General features: G+C 38.7%; 1 long non-coding RNA gene across 1 annotated transcript; it reads right to left on the reverse strand.

The window, feature by feature from the left end:
• Window positions 1–496: 496 nt before the first annotated feature.
• On the reverse strand, window positions 497–8,870 carry LOC149121964 (uncharacterized). Its single transcript, XR_016222111.1, has 2 exons — window positions 4,428–8,870; window positions 497–674 (listed from the first exon to the last, which is right to left on the reverse strand). It is a non-coding gene; the product is annotated as an uncharacterized LOC149121964 (long non-coding RNA).
• Window positions 8,871–17,402: the final 8,532 nt, after the last annotated feature.

The following is a 17,402-nucleotide window of genomic DNA, read 5'->3' on the forward strand; positions in this document are numbered from 1 at the left end:
ATCTCCACACACCTACCCCTCCACATCAACCTAATTACAGTGCACTAACCCCACCTCTTAACGGTTCCACTACCTATGTACAACCAGACTAAAGACAAAGTCTCCCACATATGAATTTTGGGCAACACACTCAAACCATATACAAACCAAAGTGGCCATGTTTGGTTGAAACAATGGTTTGCTTGGAGAGTTTGAACCTCTAGATTATAAGGCAATGAAAGTTTCCAGACCAATAGTAGTAAGACCAATGTTCACCAGAATGGCATGTCTGGTTTTTGTTTGTATATGTGTGTGTGTATGTGTAAGTTTATGTTCAAAAGGGTCCTGTATCAGAGGAACAGCTACCTTGCCCATAGGAGAATCTATGGTTAATGGGTTCCAGAAGAACATGCGCCCTTGATCCAGCCTCCAGCTCTTAAGGGATGTAGAGGGATAATCAAAAATTATGTATAAAGATAGGTCAGCTTTTCATCACTATAACAAAAAGAGAAAATTCTTATAAAGAAACAAAGTTTATTTCAGTTCACTGTTTTAGAGGTCCATAGTTCAAGACAGGTGCATTTGTCTGGTATCTGATATGAGCAGTGGGTGGCAGAACACATGCAGAGGAAGGATCACATGGCAAGCCAGGAAGCAGAGACAGGGTCATGCTTGCTCTCTGTGTCCATGTGTCTCTGTAAATCCACATGATTTGATTACAAATTAATTCAATCTAATCACTTCCCAAAGGCTCCACCTTCAGACACACAATTGAATTAAATCTCCACCTTTAAGCCATTATCAATTAACATTAATCATTAAAGTAAAACTCTTCAGACACATAGGCCTTCAGGAGACACCCAAACTAATATTCAAACCATAGCAACAGAGTAGACATTATTAAAAAAAAAATATGACTCAATATAGTGAGTCTTTATATACTCAGAGACAAAACACTTAATCCTGTAAATATAGGAAAGAATGATGGGGAGGTTTTTTAAAAGTTGCTGTGATTTGGTCATGAGGCTTGGAATAGTTTGCTTTTTAATATAGATAGCTCAGTTCTTTTCTTTTAAAGATTTATTTACCTATTCATTTTTAAATTTTAGATTATTTTCAGTTGCTTTCTTATTTAGCCAACTTTCATCAAAATAAATAATGGAATTGATGAGAATATCCACATCAATGATCAACAAACAGGTTTCTCAAACACGGCACTATTGATATTTTGGGCCAGATGAGCCTTTGTTGTGGGGTGGACCTGGGCCTCCATAGAATATTTACCAGTAGCCCTAGTTTCTACTCTCTAGTTGCCAACACACTAGAATCTTTCCTTACTCCAAGATGTGATAATCCAAAATGATTTCAGTAAAATGAACACAACTATTTCCTCAACTCCATTAGCTAACAGTAATCTCCAAGTCTTTGACTGATAATAAAACTAAGATCACATTTACATTTTGCCCAGTACAGATCACTGCATATTCACCATGGAGTAAGATACATTCATTCTCTGCACTTAACAATGATTGTCACACAAAGTTATTTGGCAATGACCTCAGGCAATGTTTCATAATATTCAACTATTAAAAAGGCAGAGTTAAAGAGAGGGAGAGATCTTCCATCCACTGTTTCACTTCCCAAGTGGCCTCAATAACCAGGGCTGGTCCAGGCTGAACCCTGGAGCCCAGAACTCCATCTGGCTCTCCCACCTGGGTGGTAGGGGCCAGTACTTGGGTTGTCTTCTGATGCTTTCCCAGGTGCATTAGCAGGTAGCTAGCTAGAAAGTAGAGCAGCTGCAACTCAAAGAAACACTCCAATTTGGGAAACCAACAAGAGGCAGTGGTAGTTTAATTCCTATTTCACAACACAGATCCTGGGAGCCTTGAATTAAAAAGAGACTAAGGCTGGAGGCCAGCACTGTAGTATAGCTAGTAAAGCCAACGTCTGCAGCACAAGCATCCCATATGGGAACCGGTTTGAGTCCTGGCTACTCCACTTCTGATCCAGCTCCCTGCTAATGCACCTGAGAAAGCAGTAGAAGATGGCCCAAGTCCTTAGGTCTTTGTACCCATGTAGGAGACCCAGAGGAAGCTCCTAGCTTTGGACCAGCTCAGCTCAGCCATTTGGGGAATAAGCCAGTAGATGGAAGATGTGTGTGTGTGTGTGTGTGTGTGTGTGTCTCCCCCTCTCTAACTCTGCCTTTTAAATAAAGAAATCTTTAAATAAAATAAAAAACAATTTAAAAAAGAGATGAAGGCAGGGCCGGCACTGTGGGGCAGTGGATTAACGCCCTGGCCTGAAGCACCAGCATCCCATATGGGCACCGGTTCTAGTCTCAGCTGCTCCTCTTCCAACCCAGCTCTCTGCTGTGGCCTAGGAAAGCAGTAGAAGATGGCCCCAGTCCTTGGGCCCCTGCACCCATATGGGAGACCCAGAATAAGCTCCTGGCTCCTGGCTTCGGATCGGCACAGCTCTGGCCATTACGGCCATCTAGGGAGTGAACCATCGGATGGAAGACCTCTCTCTGTCTCGCCTCTCTCTGTGTAACTCTGACTTTCAAATAAATAAATAAATAAATCTTAAAAAAAAAGTTCTATTGAATGCCTTTTTCAAAAGTTGAATATTACACATTTTGAGAAGTGAAATATATGCCCTAATTTCTATGAATAAATTCTACAACTCCAAATATGAAGTGTCTTGGCAAGGTCATGTATTGTGTCGTTGGTATATGTAGAGATATTTGCAATTTTGATTTATATTTTTCATATTTATATTTTTCATTTTAGATCTGAAGATAGGGAAGACCACCCTCTCCAGCAGGTGGAATATACTAGAAGGCCCACATTTTGCTCTGCCATGTGTTAAGCAGGTAGACATGCTGAGATTGTGAGGAGCCATTTTTATGACCCAAAACACTATGGGCAGCTGTGTATGTAAAGTCTTTGATTCAGGGTCTGTGGATGAATCTCTTTCCAGGAGAGATCAATTTGAAATCAATGATTTATTGCTACTGGTATGTATCATGAGGCTGAGAGTAGCAGTTTTCTGCCTCAGAAGCCCTTGAGCAACTTATGGACATTCTAAGTGGTCTAGAGTCTTCAGGATGCATGAAAGATTGCCAAAGCCTCTACAATAACTGAATCTCTCAGAGTGCTAAGAAGTGGCTGTTGAGTTCAATTTGAACAGATTTTGAGTCTTTTGTTGGAAGAAAAACTACATGGTGAGCTGATTAGAAAGTATTAGCCTTTGTATATTGGCCATACCACCACAAATGCATGAAATCTCATCTGAAAGTATTAGCATCAATAAGTTTAAGTAAATTTAGTGAATAAGGATTGTTACCACCAAAAGGTAAAAATGACTAAAACAGGTTAGACTTGCACACCCTTAATGAGTGCCTCACATAAAGGTTTGTTATGGACTAAACTATATTCCCTCCAAATTCATAGGTTTAGTTCCCAATCCCAACACCTCAGAATACTTTTAGTAAAATATATTCATCTTTTACTGCTGCTCATGATCCTACTCTTCATTATTTTATCAGATCCAAGTTTATCATCTCAAGGGCATAGTGGCACAGTGGGTTAAGCCAGCGCCTGGAATGCCCACATCCCATATCAGAATGCCAGTTTTAATCCAGCCCTCTGTGTTGATGTGCCTAGAAGAGGAAGACAGCAGGTGATGGTCCAAGTGCTTGAGTTCCTGCCACCTGGTGGGAGACCCAGGTAGAGGTCCTGGTTTCTGGCTTCAGCCTGGCCCAGACCTGGCTGTTGCAGCCATCTGGAGAATGAACCAACAGATAGAAAACCAACCTTTCTCTCTCTCCCTTTCAAATAAGTAAGTAAAACTTCAAAAATAATTGTCATCCCAGAGTTCAGATTCAATTTCCAATTGCTCCCTGTGTAATTATGTGTGTCTGTACTACAAACCTTCCACATTCATTTTCCTGGATCCAGCCATTCTCTTGATCTCACCATTCCTCTTAGTACCTGGCCCACCATTCCCCTCCATCCTCAAGTCAATCTTCATTATTTCCCTCATTTCCCCAAAGTTAACATTGCCTCAGATTATTTCTTTGATGAAACCATTCCAGATTCTAAGCAGTTTAATCTCACTGGATTTGTCATATATTCTGTCTCTGATGACACTTAAATTTTAGTTCTTGCTTATCATCAAATTATTGTGTCTGTGTATGCATGTGTGGGTGTGTTCCATCTAGCCTCAACATACAAATTCTTACACAGCAGGAATCATAACTTCTAAATATTTTAGCCTTGGATTTTTTTTAACAATTAAAGACTGTGAAAATCACCCATGATTCTTAAGAATTAAGCACATGCTTCAGATGTAACATTTATGGCATAGCCAAATGTCACAGAACAAACAATTAGCCAGTAGACTACACAACCAATCACAATCCAGCAGCCACTACATGCATATTATACCTGTCCATTTTGATCCACAAAAGGCTAATGAACTCCTGAGGGTTGCTGAGGTATAAAGATGCTCTTTATCTTCTTCAAAGCATAGTTTCAGGAGCAACAAGCAATATTTGTAGGGAACTTGTAAAGACTTGCTACAAGATCATGGCCCAAAAAGGGAAATTCTTGTAGAGCTGAAAAAGAAATGATCAGATAATTTACTGGGCAGCACTTTTAGGCATTTATGATCTATCAGCCACTTTGCCAAACACAGGGAAGACAAAGATGAAAATAAAAATCCCTGGGGCTGGCACTATGGTACAGTGGGTTAAAGCCCTGGCCTGAAGCGCCAGCATTCCATATGGGCGCTGATTCTAGTCTCAGCTGCTCCTCTTCCAACCCAGCTCTCTGCTATGGCCTGGTATAGCAGTGGAAGATGGCCCAAGTCCTTGGGCCCCTACACCTGCGTGGGAGACCTGGAAGAAGCTCCTGGCTCCTGACTTCGGATCAGCACACCTCCGGCCATTGCGGCCTTCTGGGGAGTGAACCAGTGGATGGAAGACATCTCTGTCTCTACCTCTCTATATAACTCTTTCAAATAAATAAATCTTTAAAAAAAGAAAGAAAAAAAGAAAAAAAAATCCTGCAACTAGAAAGATACATAATCATGCAAGGAAAATAACACCTTACTCTGAACATACTTAGAATTTTAAGATAAGTAAAAGAACTAGAAGTAATAGTCATCTTTTATATTTATGCTTCATCTTACCATTTAAAAACATTTCAGTACTATTATCCAGTTTATTTTCTCCCTTTATATTTAATACCTGGGAGTATTGGTCTAATGGTAAAGTCACCAGTTAAGATGCCAATGCCCCATTTTGGGATACCTGGATTTGATACCCAGTTCTAGTTCCTGACTCCATCTTGCTGCTAATGCAGATTAGGGGAGGCAGTGGTGATACTCAGGTGATTGGGTTCCTGCCACCCACATAGGAAACCTGGATGGAGTTCCCAGCCCCTAGCTTTGTTGCTGGTTGTTATGTGCTTTTGAGTGAACATTCTCTTTCCCTCTTAAATGAATAAGCAAATTTTTAAAATTTTAGCTCTAAAAGAAATGAGTATCTAGAAATGACCTAAGGATAAAGTAATCAAATCTTTTATTTATAATGCATAAAATAGACCAGCGAACACTCCCAAAAGTAAGTCCAATTCTCATTGCTGAGCAAAGCTTACAATAGGATGGACTGTGCCTTGGTAACTTTGTGAATTGTTTCTATGACTTTTGTCATAGTCAATGTAACATGAGATCCCCAGCACAGTGCTCTGTCCTCATCTTCAAGGTTAATCTTGCCTGGCATCATCTGGCACTCCACAGTTGTTCTATCTCAAGACCTCAAATTAGAGCTTCTCAATCCTATGCTGATGCTCTTGGCTCCATTAAGAGAGATCTATGTGATCCAATCAAGTGATCAGCAAGGCATTCATACTAAGAAAGCTTTCTTACTATTGGTATATTGGTGCAGCCATTGTGGAAAATAACACAAGTTCTTAAAGAAAGCAAAACCAGAACCACCATATGACCCAGCAATCCGTCTTCAGGGTATACACCCAAAGGAAACGAAACTGCCAGCTCATAAAGATGTTTGCATATTCATGCTTATCACAGCATTACTCAGATACAGAAATTACCCAAGTGTTGCCAAATGGGTTAACTGGATTAAAATATTGTGGTATATACATATGATAAGTATTACTCACCTTTGAAAAAGAATACCTTGCCATTTATGACAACAGATAGACCTAGACAACATTAGGCTAAGTGAAATAAAGCAGGGGCCCATTGTTGTGGCATAGTGAGTAAAGCCACCTCCTGTGATGCCAATATCCTATATAGGCACAGTGTGAGTACGGGCTGCTCCACCTGTAATCCAGCTAATGTGCCTGGAAAATCACCAGAAGATGGGCCAAGTCCTTAGGCCCCTGCCACCCAAGAAATTCCTGGATCCCAGCTGCAGACCGGCCTAGCTCCGGCTGTTGTGGCCATTTGGAGAGCAAACCAGTGGATATATCCCTCTCTCTCTCTTTTTCTTTCTCTCTCTCTCTGTATAAAACTCTACCTTTATGGCCCAAGTGCTTGGGCCCTGCACCCACATGGGAGACCAGGATAAGTACCTGGCTCCTGCCATCAGATCAGGGTGGTGCGCCGGCCGCAGCGCGCCGGCCACGGCGGCCATTGGAGAGTGAACCAACGGCAAAGGAAGACCTTTCTCTCTCTCTCACTGTCCACTCTGCCTGTCAAAAAAAAAACAAAAAAAAAACACCTCTACCTTTGAAATAAATAAATCTTAAAAAAAAAAAATCCAGACACACATACAAAAATACTGCATGTTCTCACTTATATGTGGAATGTAAAAACAAAACAATAAGCTCAAATACATAAAAACAGAGTAGAAGGGTGGTTACCAGGGCCAATGGGATTAGGAAAAATGAAAAGATGAAGGTCAAAGGGCACAAAGTTTTAGTTAAATAGGATAAATAAGCTGAGAAATTTAAAGTGTATGCCAACTATAGTAAATAGCATTGTAGTTCATTTTGGAAATTTGCTGAGAGTAAATTTATCTCAAAAACAAAAAATGGGCTAATTTGACAATAGGAATCATATGTACACATGTTATGTACCTGAAACGCTAGAGAACTTAAAAAATTCATAGAAAGCAAATGAAAAGATAAACTTTAGTGTAAAAGTTTATGAAATCCATGCACAGTATTCTCATAATATGAATCGTCCACGAATCTTTTTAAGTACCCTCATATATACAGCAAAAAATACAATATTTTTAAAATCTCCTTCGCTATTGTGCATGTAGAAATTAGTGAATCTCTATCCTTTCTGTTTTTCAACAAGAGAAACAAAACAAAATTGAAACCTTGCCCTGTAAAGTCAAAAGACTACAGGAAATCCCATTTAGAACCCTGAAGGTATTATAAATGGGGAAATAATGCCACCTAGTGGTCTTCTGGCATATTGCCACATAACAATTGTACAATATACAATGAGCAGAATCTTAAAAGTTCAGAGAAACCCAAATTATGAAATTATGCATGCTATTTTCACATCAAACTTATCTTTTAATTCTACTTCTCCATGTGCTTTTCAAAAACCCTTTATACAGTATTAAATTTTGAGAGTGTCCTCTAACTCATACTTTGATGAGTACATGTCAATTTGTACAAAGCAAAGTATTGTCCATTAAATAACAGTCATAATCAATGAAAATTTCTTTACTGAGCCACCACTATCAATAACAGGAAACCATCTGAGTTAGCTAATTCCCAAATATAGACAGTTACCAACTGAAATGTCATAATTCTAATTTAGCATTTTTTTTTCCTGTTTTTGTGTTGTTTTCTTGAGAAGCAGAGACACAGAGCAAGAGAATTCTCACCCACTGGTTCACTCCCCAAATGCCAAGAGCTTAACTGGGAACTTGTAACTCTATCTAGGTATCTCACATAAGTGGCAAGAACTCAATTACGTAAACCATTATGGCTGTCTCCCAGGGTCTGCGTTTTTGGGATGCAGGATTCAGGAGCCAGATCCAGGGATTGAACCCTAATACTCTGATGTTCAATGTGGACAACTCATTCAGCATCTAACTGCTGTGCCAAACTCCCATGGAGTAGAATTTTTATATTGTTTGCAGTGAGATACTAGAGTCACCACCAAAATTTTCTCTCCTTGTCAAATGAAAGAACTGAGAGACTTCAGAAGCCAAGCTGACCAGTGATGCCATTCAGTACACCTTGGTCCAAACCATGCCCAGGTCCAAGTAAGATCCTTGCAGGCAGAATAATTATAAAAAGTTCATCAGTGCTGGGGTGGGGGCAGTGGGTGGGACACAGCTTTATCTTGAGGCCCAACTAGGGAGTTGGCAGGTGGGCAGAACCAGGGCATTGTCTAAAAGGAAGAGCTAAGAACAGAATCACAGTGAACAAGTGCAGACAAACCAGGCAGTAATAAATAACATAGGAATCTATACTATAGTGTTCCCTGAAATATGTAAAAATGTAAGTAAATATTATAATTCAATATCTGACATTGTAACTTAATATACTTTACTTTTTAAAGACAAACAGGCTAGTGGTGTGGCAGAGTGGGCTAAGCCACTACTTGCAACACAGGTATCCCTTATCAGAGTACCTGTTTTGAGTCCTGGCTCCTCCACTTCTAAACAAGCTTCCTGCTAAGGCTGGGAAGGCAGCACATGGCCCAAGTAGTGGGTCTCCTGCCACCCATGTGGGAGACCAGGATGGAATTCCTGGTTCCTGGGTTCAGTCTGGCTCAGCCCTGGTTGTTGGCCACATTGCGAGTGAACCAGCAAATGGAAGATCTCTCTGTTTCTCCCTGCATGTCACTCTGCCTCTCAGATACATAAATAAATAACTGAAAAAAAAAAAAAAAAAACCCCAAAAGTGTATATTTGATTAGTAACTTGAACTTTCACAGTTATTCACAGATAATCTTATAATAATTAATTTTTTAAAATTTAAGCTAAGTGCTTAAATTACACAGTACACACAATAACAATATACATATTAGTATTCTGCATACAAAACAAAAATATCATTAGACCATCACTGAAGTAGTTTTTTTTTTCTTGTTGGCAAGTTTGTCTACAAGCTGGATAAAAAATTTCTGAAATAACATAACACACAATATTCTAGGGAAACAAAACAAACCACCATCCTTTGGATGATTATACTAGTACATGATTTGAAACTGATTCTTCTCTCTCTGATAAAAGCTTTAAGTATTTTAAAGATAGATACAATCACTGTAGGCAAGCACATTCTCCCAATGCAAAGCCTCTTTTTGCTTCCTGTTGGTCAACCAAGCTGATTCCAAGGAAGAAAGGCAGTGTTTTCCTACCATTAATAACGGAATCCACAGTGTCTTTCACTGGAGATGTAGCAATCTCTGCATAAACTTTTTGAAGTACCTTCATACAAGAGTCCCAGGTTATACTATAGAAAACATTTACAAGTGGCAAAAACATTTACAAGTATGAGAAAAAAAAAAGTAAAAGAATTCAGAAAAAGATGAAATTACATACATCACGCACAGTGAAAGAAAAATAATGTGGCAATATTGATAATTGATTAAACAATTCAACTGAAAAGCTTTTCTGAGGATATAATATATACTAACAGAAGAGTATCTAGGTATCTGAGAACACAAACTCCAAAATATACAAAGTCTAGGCCTGGTGCATTGATACAGTGTATGAAGCTGCTGCTTGTGCCACCCGTGTCCCATACTGGAGGAGTGCTCATTTGACCATGGCACTCCACTTCCAACCTAGTTTCCAACAAATGCTCCTGGGAAGGCAGCAGATGGCCCAAGTATTGAGGGCCTTGCTATCCATGTGAGAGATCAGAATGGAGTTCCTGATCTTGATTTTGACCAGGCCAGATCTGGCTGTTGGGGCCATTTGAGGAGTGAACCAGCAGATGCAAGATCTCCATCTCTCCCACTGTCACTGTGCCTTTCAAATAAATAAATATATCTTTAAAACACACACACACACACACACACACATATACATACACACATATTTCAAACTAAATATCTAAGAATACCTTGGATTAAAGAGGAAATCATGAAAAGTTGAAAACAGATAAACAACAATGAAAACACTACTGGCCTAAAAGAGTACTCCCGGAAATTATATCAGAAAAGTGACTACACCACTTGTAAGGGAGTAAGTGTGATGGATACATACTGAATAACTAAATGTATGAACAACAATATGAACAGATCGTTAAAAAGTACAGAAGGAAGAGTGAACAACAGCATGAACATTATAGAGATAGTATACCATACACACATTTGCTCTACATACCCACAATTATGGTTTTAAAAATTACATAAGATACCAAAGAACTTGTTTATGTGGGTTATTTTGATTTGTATTTATCATTTGAGAAATGAGAGCAGAAAACTTTTGAAAGACTACATAAGCACATATTCATATGAGTGATGTCATCACATATTCTGTCAGCTCTGGAAAATTACACTGTACACTGAGAATGAGAAAAAGGCAAATACCATAGTGCTATTACGAAGTTTTGATTCCACGTGCTGCCTTAATGGATCTGGAAGTGTCAAATCACATTTTAAAGAGGTGTGTGCATAGATAACATATTAACTTTAATCAAATTTCAACCCCACTGAAACTTGTATCTTGCAACAATATTCAATTTGTGACAAGGACTATGCAAAACATTTTTGCACAAACCACTTAATCTTTACCATAATTACTGCTGTTTTCTCATTAAGGAAGATAAGGTTCAAAGAGGGTAAGTGATTTCTCAAACGTCAACAAACTTGGAACATGAGGATTTGCACCCAGATCTAACTCTAGAGTGCACAATCTTAATCACAAAAATGTTGCTTGTGATTCATGTTTCTATGATTTGTAGATTTTGTCTTCAAACATGAGACAAGAGTTAAAAGACACTGAGATGTGAGATCTATAAGGAACAGCAATTTGGGCTATCATCTGAAATTAATACCATTTTTCTACTATAACCATGCGCCAAAAGCACAGGTTTGACTTTCTGGCTGGAGACATTACCAGAGAATGGCCTCCTTCTCTTGAACTAGATTATAGCTATAATAGACTGGTCTCATCAATTCTCAGAGCAATGCACAATATAAATTGGAGTGTATGTCCACATACTTTACCTTGCTCAATATGCAAGAGACTTGTAAATAAAGCTGGGCAGGAATCATCAGCTTCACCATATGAGGAAACAGATACAGATTGACTTACAATATAAAGAGCAATAACTGAAACCCAAACCTTCTAACTTCAAATCTGAAACTTTCCTATTACATGCCATAAAAGGTGTGGCTCCATCACCCAACTCCTTCAAAAGTTCCAGGTCAACTGTCAAAAACTCTTGGGAATGGCGACTCTGGACTATGCACAAACCAAACTTTAGTGGTACTACAAGCCAGAAAAATGCCTCAGAATTGCAGGCAAGTTTAAATTAGATAGAAGGATAATATTAGAGCAAAAAAGAGGACAATTTCTCTTTCAAATAAATCAGATTATACCTTTGTCTAACGAACTTAGACTTATCTTTGGTATCTGGAGAGATATAATAGTTTGACTTATTACTGAAATTATTATTAGTAAATATGGAGTAGTGATAACTTCCATTTGTTGAAAAGGAAGTAGCAGGCATTGCATGAAGTACTTTATGTACACCATGTCATTTATCCTTATCACTGAGATTAACTATTATTGAATTTAACATATGCTCTCTGTGCATTATCCCATTTAAGTCCCATATCCTTATTATAGGAATTATTTCTTTCACTTCATAGCATATTTATAAACACCAGAGCCAGATTTACCCATCATGATGTATCATGGAACTAAGTTTATAGAAACATGAAAAAATACTAAAAATAGCATTTTCTCCAGAAAAGCACTTACTTCTATTTCTTCAGGGAAATGTGCATTTAAAACAAACAAACAAACAAACAAAAAAAAACACTAAAGTATGTTCACTTAAGGGAAGTGGTTCAAAAGCTACATCTACTTCTGGGTTAATAAGAGCATATCAAATTGTACAGGCGTAGGTACCTCAGTGGCATCACCTCAAATTCTTGGTGACCACGAGTTGCTTTGCCAAAAGCATTGCTGATTTGATTAAGAATGACATGTCTTCACAACAGGACAGTTATAATCAAAACACCCAGGTACTGGTACAAAAACAGATGGATAGACAAATGGAACAGAATAGAAACACCAGAAAGCAATCCAGACATTTACAATCAACTTATATTTGATCAAGGAGCTAAAACCAATCCCTGCAGCAAGAACAGCCTATTCAACAAATGGTGCTAGGAAAGCTGGATTTCCACATGTGAAGTATGAAGTAAGACCCCTACCTTACACAAAAATCCACTCAACATGGACTAAAGATCTAAATCTATAACCTGATACCATCAAAATTTTAGAGAACATCAGAGAAACCCTGCAAGATATTGGCACAGGCAAAGACTTCTTGGAAAAGACTCCAGAGGCACAGGTAGCCAAGGCCAAAATTAACAACTGGGATTACATCAAATGAAAAGTTTCTGTATGGCAAAAGTCAGAAAAGTGAAGAGGCAACCAACAGAATGGGAGATATCATTTGCAAATTATGCAACTGATAAAAGATTAATAACCAGAATCTGCAAACAGATCAAGAAACTCCACAACAAAGCAAACAACCCAGTTAGGAGATGGGCCAAGGACTCAAACAGGCATTTTTCAAGAGGAAATCCAAATGGCCAACAGACACAATGAAAAAATATTCAGGATCACTAGCCATCAGGGAAATGCAAATCAAAACCACAATGAGGTTTCACCTCACCATTAAAATGGCTTACATACAGAAATCAACAAATAACAAATATTGGCAAGGATGTGGGGAAAAAGGGACACTAATGCATTGTTGGCGGGAATGCAAACTGGTAAAGCCACTATGGAAGACAGTTTGGAGATTCCTCAGAAATCTGAATATAGTCCTATCATATGACCCAGCCATCCCACTCCTTAGAATTTACCCAAGGGAAATTATATCAGCAAATAAAAGAGCTATCTGAACCTCCATGTTTATTGCAGTTCAATCACAGTATCTAAGACATGGAATAAACCTAAGTGCCCATCAATGGAAGACTGGATAAAAAAATTATGGGAAATGTACTCTATGGAATACTACACAGTGGTTAAAAAAAAAAGTTAAATCCTGTCATTTACAAAATGGAAGAATCTGAAAAAATATTATACTTAGTGAAATAAGCCAGTCCCAAAGGAAACATCTTATGTTCTCCCTGGTCTGTGACAACTGAGCATCTAAAAGGAAACCTGTTGAAGTGAAACTGACACCATGATTAGCAATGACTTGATCAGCCCTTGTCCTGTCGAAGAACAGCTTATTATTTTATCCTTTTTATTATTTTCTTTTTCTACTTAATACCATTTGTTGAATTCTTTACTTAAGCAAAGAATTATTCTTAGGTGTTTATATCCAGTTGAAAATTGATCCCTGTTAAAAATAAGAATGGGAATAAGAGGAAGAGATGTACAATTTGGCACATGTTCCCTCGGACTTACCCCTAAGGGTAAAGCTAAAAACCTACCATGGGACACCAAATCCCATTAAGTTGGCAGGTACCAATGCCATCTTACCCGTTAAAGTGACCAGTTTAAGTTCATAACTGCTCATAAAGACAGGATTAAGTGTCAAAGGGATCACATAAATAAGACCAAGTATCCGCTAATAACGATAGAATTAAAAAGGAGAGATTGATAAAACATGGGAAGCAGGATACACAGCAGATTCCTAGAAATGACAAACACCCTAAATAGCACTCTGGCCTCAGAATCAGCCCTAGGGCATTCGGATCTGGCTTAAAAGCCCATGAGAGCATTTCAGGCATGGAATGCCAAGACTGTGGCAAAAAAAATGGCCTACATGAAAGATCTCTTGAGATCCCAGAAGTGGCCATAAAAGGAGGTACCTTTCTCTGAAGGGAAGAGAAAACTTCCACTTTGATTATGGCCCTTTCTAAATACTCAGAGTTTGTGAACTCAATAGGCTTCCATAGCCTTGGCAGCCCATGACGAGAGCCTCAAGTGATCAATGACGTCATAAATAAGAGTATCAATTGTTAAATCAACAACAGAAGTCACTGTGTACTTGCTCCCCATGTAGGACCTCTGTCCTTAATGAGTTGTACTATGAGAATTAATGGTAAAACTTGTCTTCAAACTGTACTTTATACTTTGTGTGTCTGTGTGGGTGCAAACTGTTGAAATCTTTTCTTAGAATTGGTCTTCTGTATATAAAGATAATTAAAAATGAATCTTAACGAAGAATGGGATGGGAGAGGGAGTAGGAGGTGGGACAGGAGTTGGAGTGGGAAGGTGCTGTACCTATGAAATTTATAATAAAAGCTTTCTAAAAAAAGTCTTAAAGTACTAATTATGTGACTCTTCAGTTAAATAATGAGGAAAGTCACAACAGAATGCATGGATTTTTCATGTAGCTGTTTCTAACATTTCATTGGCTTGGGTGAGAACTTCTGCATGGCAAACCTGCTGAGGTCTTATGTCTGAAACTTTGACTATTCACTCACATTGAAATATAGATAGATATAAAATTCTAGATTATAATTTTCTTACTTCAACACATGGAAATGTTACTATTTTACTATTAAGTCATCTGTTGTCTTTATGATTGTTGTTCTTTTGTGGGTAATTTGTTCTACAAGTTTTCAAACTTTTATCTTTGAGGCTTATTGTCTATAATACATATAAATGTAGTCTGCCATACCTTTTCTATATAGTATTTGACAAACTAATCCAATATTGTCTACCATCTGTAATTCCAGGAGACTGAGTATTTTTTTAAGCCAGCCTGTTTTCCTCCAGCTTTAAATTTTCAACATGCTCTCTTAGTGTGGTGGACAGAAAGACAAGATGCCAGATCTTGGCATTATGAGAGGTAGACAAACTGGCAAAAGTGTCATCCTTTGTGAGGGAAGTTAAGAAGCTAACCAAGCAAATATTTGAGAGTGAGAAATACAACCAAACATCAAGTACAAACTGTTATGAATTAATCAGTGATTCTTAGGATGATTCTGGGATTGATGGTGCTTCTGTTTAGGTCTGCTCCCACCTAAAATTTCCAATCCTCTCCCTTAAAGATTAACCTGTTCTTTACCTAGTAGTGTAATATTTCAGCACCATTTTTCTCTTGGAGAATGAATGGAAGATGGAGAAACAAATAGTAGCATAGGCAAAAGGTAAAGCAGAGTCTTGCCGCCCCATGATTGCAAATGACTGTGGTTGGTTCTCAGCACATATCAGACCTCTCAATTTTACACAACATAATAAAGGGTTCTATCTCATATTATGTAAATATTCAGAAGAAAAACTTAATCCAGAAACTAAAATGACCATAAAAGAGAGTAAGAGACATTAAATCCAGAAGAGAACATAAGACATGAAAACACAAGATTTTTGAAAAATAAATGCACAAGTGAGAATTGTCAACAGAATGGAGAACTGTAAGTCTCTGTTCTAGACACAACTCAGAATAGTTTAAAAGAAGTAGGTAAACTCATAGGCCCACCTCCCTGTAAGTGACTATCACCCACTCTTTAAGAAAACTGAAAGATTAACTCTAGAAAGGGTGGATCAGAAGGTCTCTGGAATTAGGAAATTCAGATATACTTGATGTAGCAGGTTACAGCGCCTTATTGAAATCTGGGGAAGTCTGCATTCTGAGTATGTAAGATTACCAAATCCTTTTATCTCCTTCCCAACCCAAAAGAAAAATAGCAGTACATACTCATACAGGACAAAAGTAGAGGATTTCACTCAAAAACAGTCCTATTGATATAGACAATTGGAAGATCCCAAAATACATGGCCTAGTCAAATGGAACCACAGTAGTATCTACTTATTGAAAGCCTATGCATGGAGCTTAGAAAGACTTTCTAGCATTGTTAGTTCATTGCTCTCAAATTTGAGACAGTTAATAATTCAAGGCATTTGAAGCAGCATCCAAAATAAAAGCCTGAATACAAGAATCACAGAAAACAGATGGTGCAAAGGGGAAGTAAAAATTTTAGGGGCCGGCACCATGGCTCACTTGGTTAATCCTCCGCCTGCAGCGCCAGCATCCCATATGGGCACCAGGTTCTAATCCCGATTGCTCCTCTTCCAGTCCAGCTCTCTGCTGTGGCCCATGAGGGCAGCAGAGGATGCCCCAAGTGCTTGGGTCCCTGCATCCGCATGGGAGACCAGGAAGAAGCACCTGGCTCCTGGCTTCAGATTGGCACAGCACCAGCCGTGGCAGCCATTTGGGGAGTGAACCAAAGGAAGGAAGACCTTTCTTTCTCTCTCACTGTCTATAACTCTACCTGTCAAAAAAAAAAAACAAAAAACAAAAAACAACAAAAAAAAAAACTTTAAAACACAAAAAAAGTATGCACCAAGAAGACATCACAGTATTTTACAATACCGGAAGATAAAGAGAGATTGGAAACTCAAATTAATATAAGTGGGTTACCTCCCCTTATAGAAATTGGATTCAAATGGCATTAAATATTTTAATAGGGAGGCTTAAAGTTCTGCACTGAGGAAGTAACTTCCAGAATTCTGGGAAAAATCCATAACCTAGAATACCAAACCAAAACTCAGCAAATGTGGGCATACAACAAAAACACTGCCAGACACACAAGTTCTGAAAACATTCATTTCCCTTTAATTCCTTTCTCAGGAAGACATACTCCAAAATGAGGGTATAAACCAAGGAAGAGAGAGATGTATAACACAAAACAAGACAGACAGTTATAAAACAACAAACAGTGAACAGGAATACATAGGTAAAGGAGATTCCATATAGATTCTGTTTATTCCAGGATAAAGAATACTATTGGGTGGGAACGATAGTGTGTACTTGGGATCAACTATTCAATCTCTGGATCTGTTAAAACATACTAAGAGATTTATACTTCTGGAGAGTTTGGATATGTTAATCATAGGTAGAAAAAGTTCCACTAATCACTGAGTTAAAAAACTTTATAAGAGCGAAAACACAATCAAAGCATATTCAGTGATTATCCAGAGAATAATATTTATAAGATCATATCTAGGGCCGGCGCCGCGGCTCACTAGGCTAATCCTCCACCTTGCAGCGCCGGCACACCGGGTTCTAGTCCCAGTCAGGGCGCCAGATTCTGTCCCAGTTGCCCCTCTTCCAGGCCAGCTCTCTGCTGTGGCCAGGGAGTGCAGTGGAGGATGGCCCAGGTGCTTGTGCCCTGCACCCCATGGGAGACCAGGATAAGTACCTGGCTCCTGCCATTGGATCAGCGCAGTGCGCTGGCCACAGCGCGCCGGCCCCGGTGGCCATTGGAGGGTGAAC

Source organism: Oryctolagus cuniculus, chromosome 15, assembly GCF_051225735.1.
Source record: "Oryctolagus cuniculus isolate XC-2025 breed Fujian yellow rabbit chromosome 15, ASM5122573v1, whole genome shotgun sequence".
NCBI lineage: Eukaryota > Metazoa > Chordata > Mammalia > Lagomorpha > Leporidae > Oryctolagus > Oryctolagus cuniculus.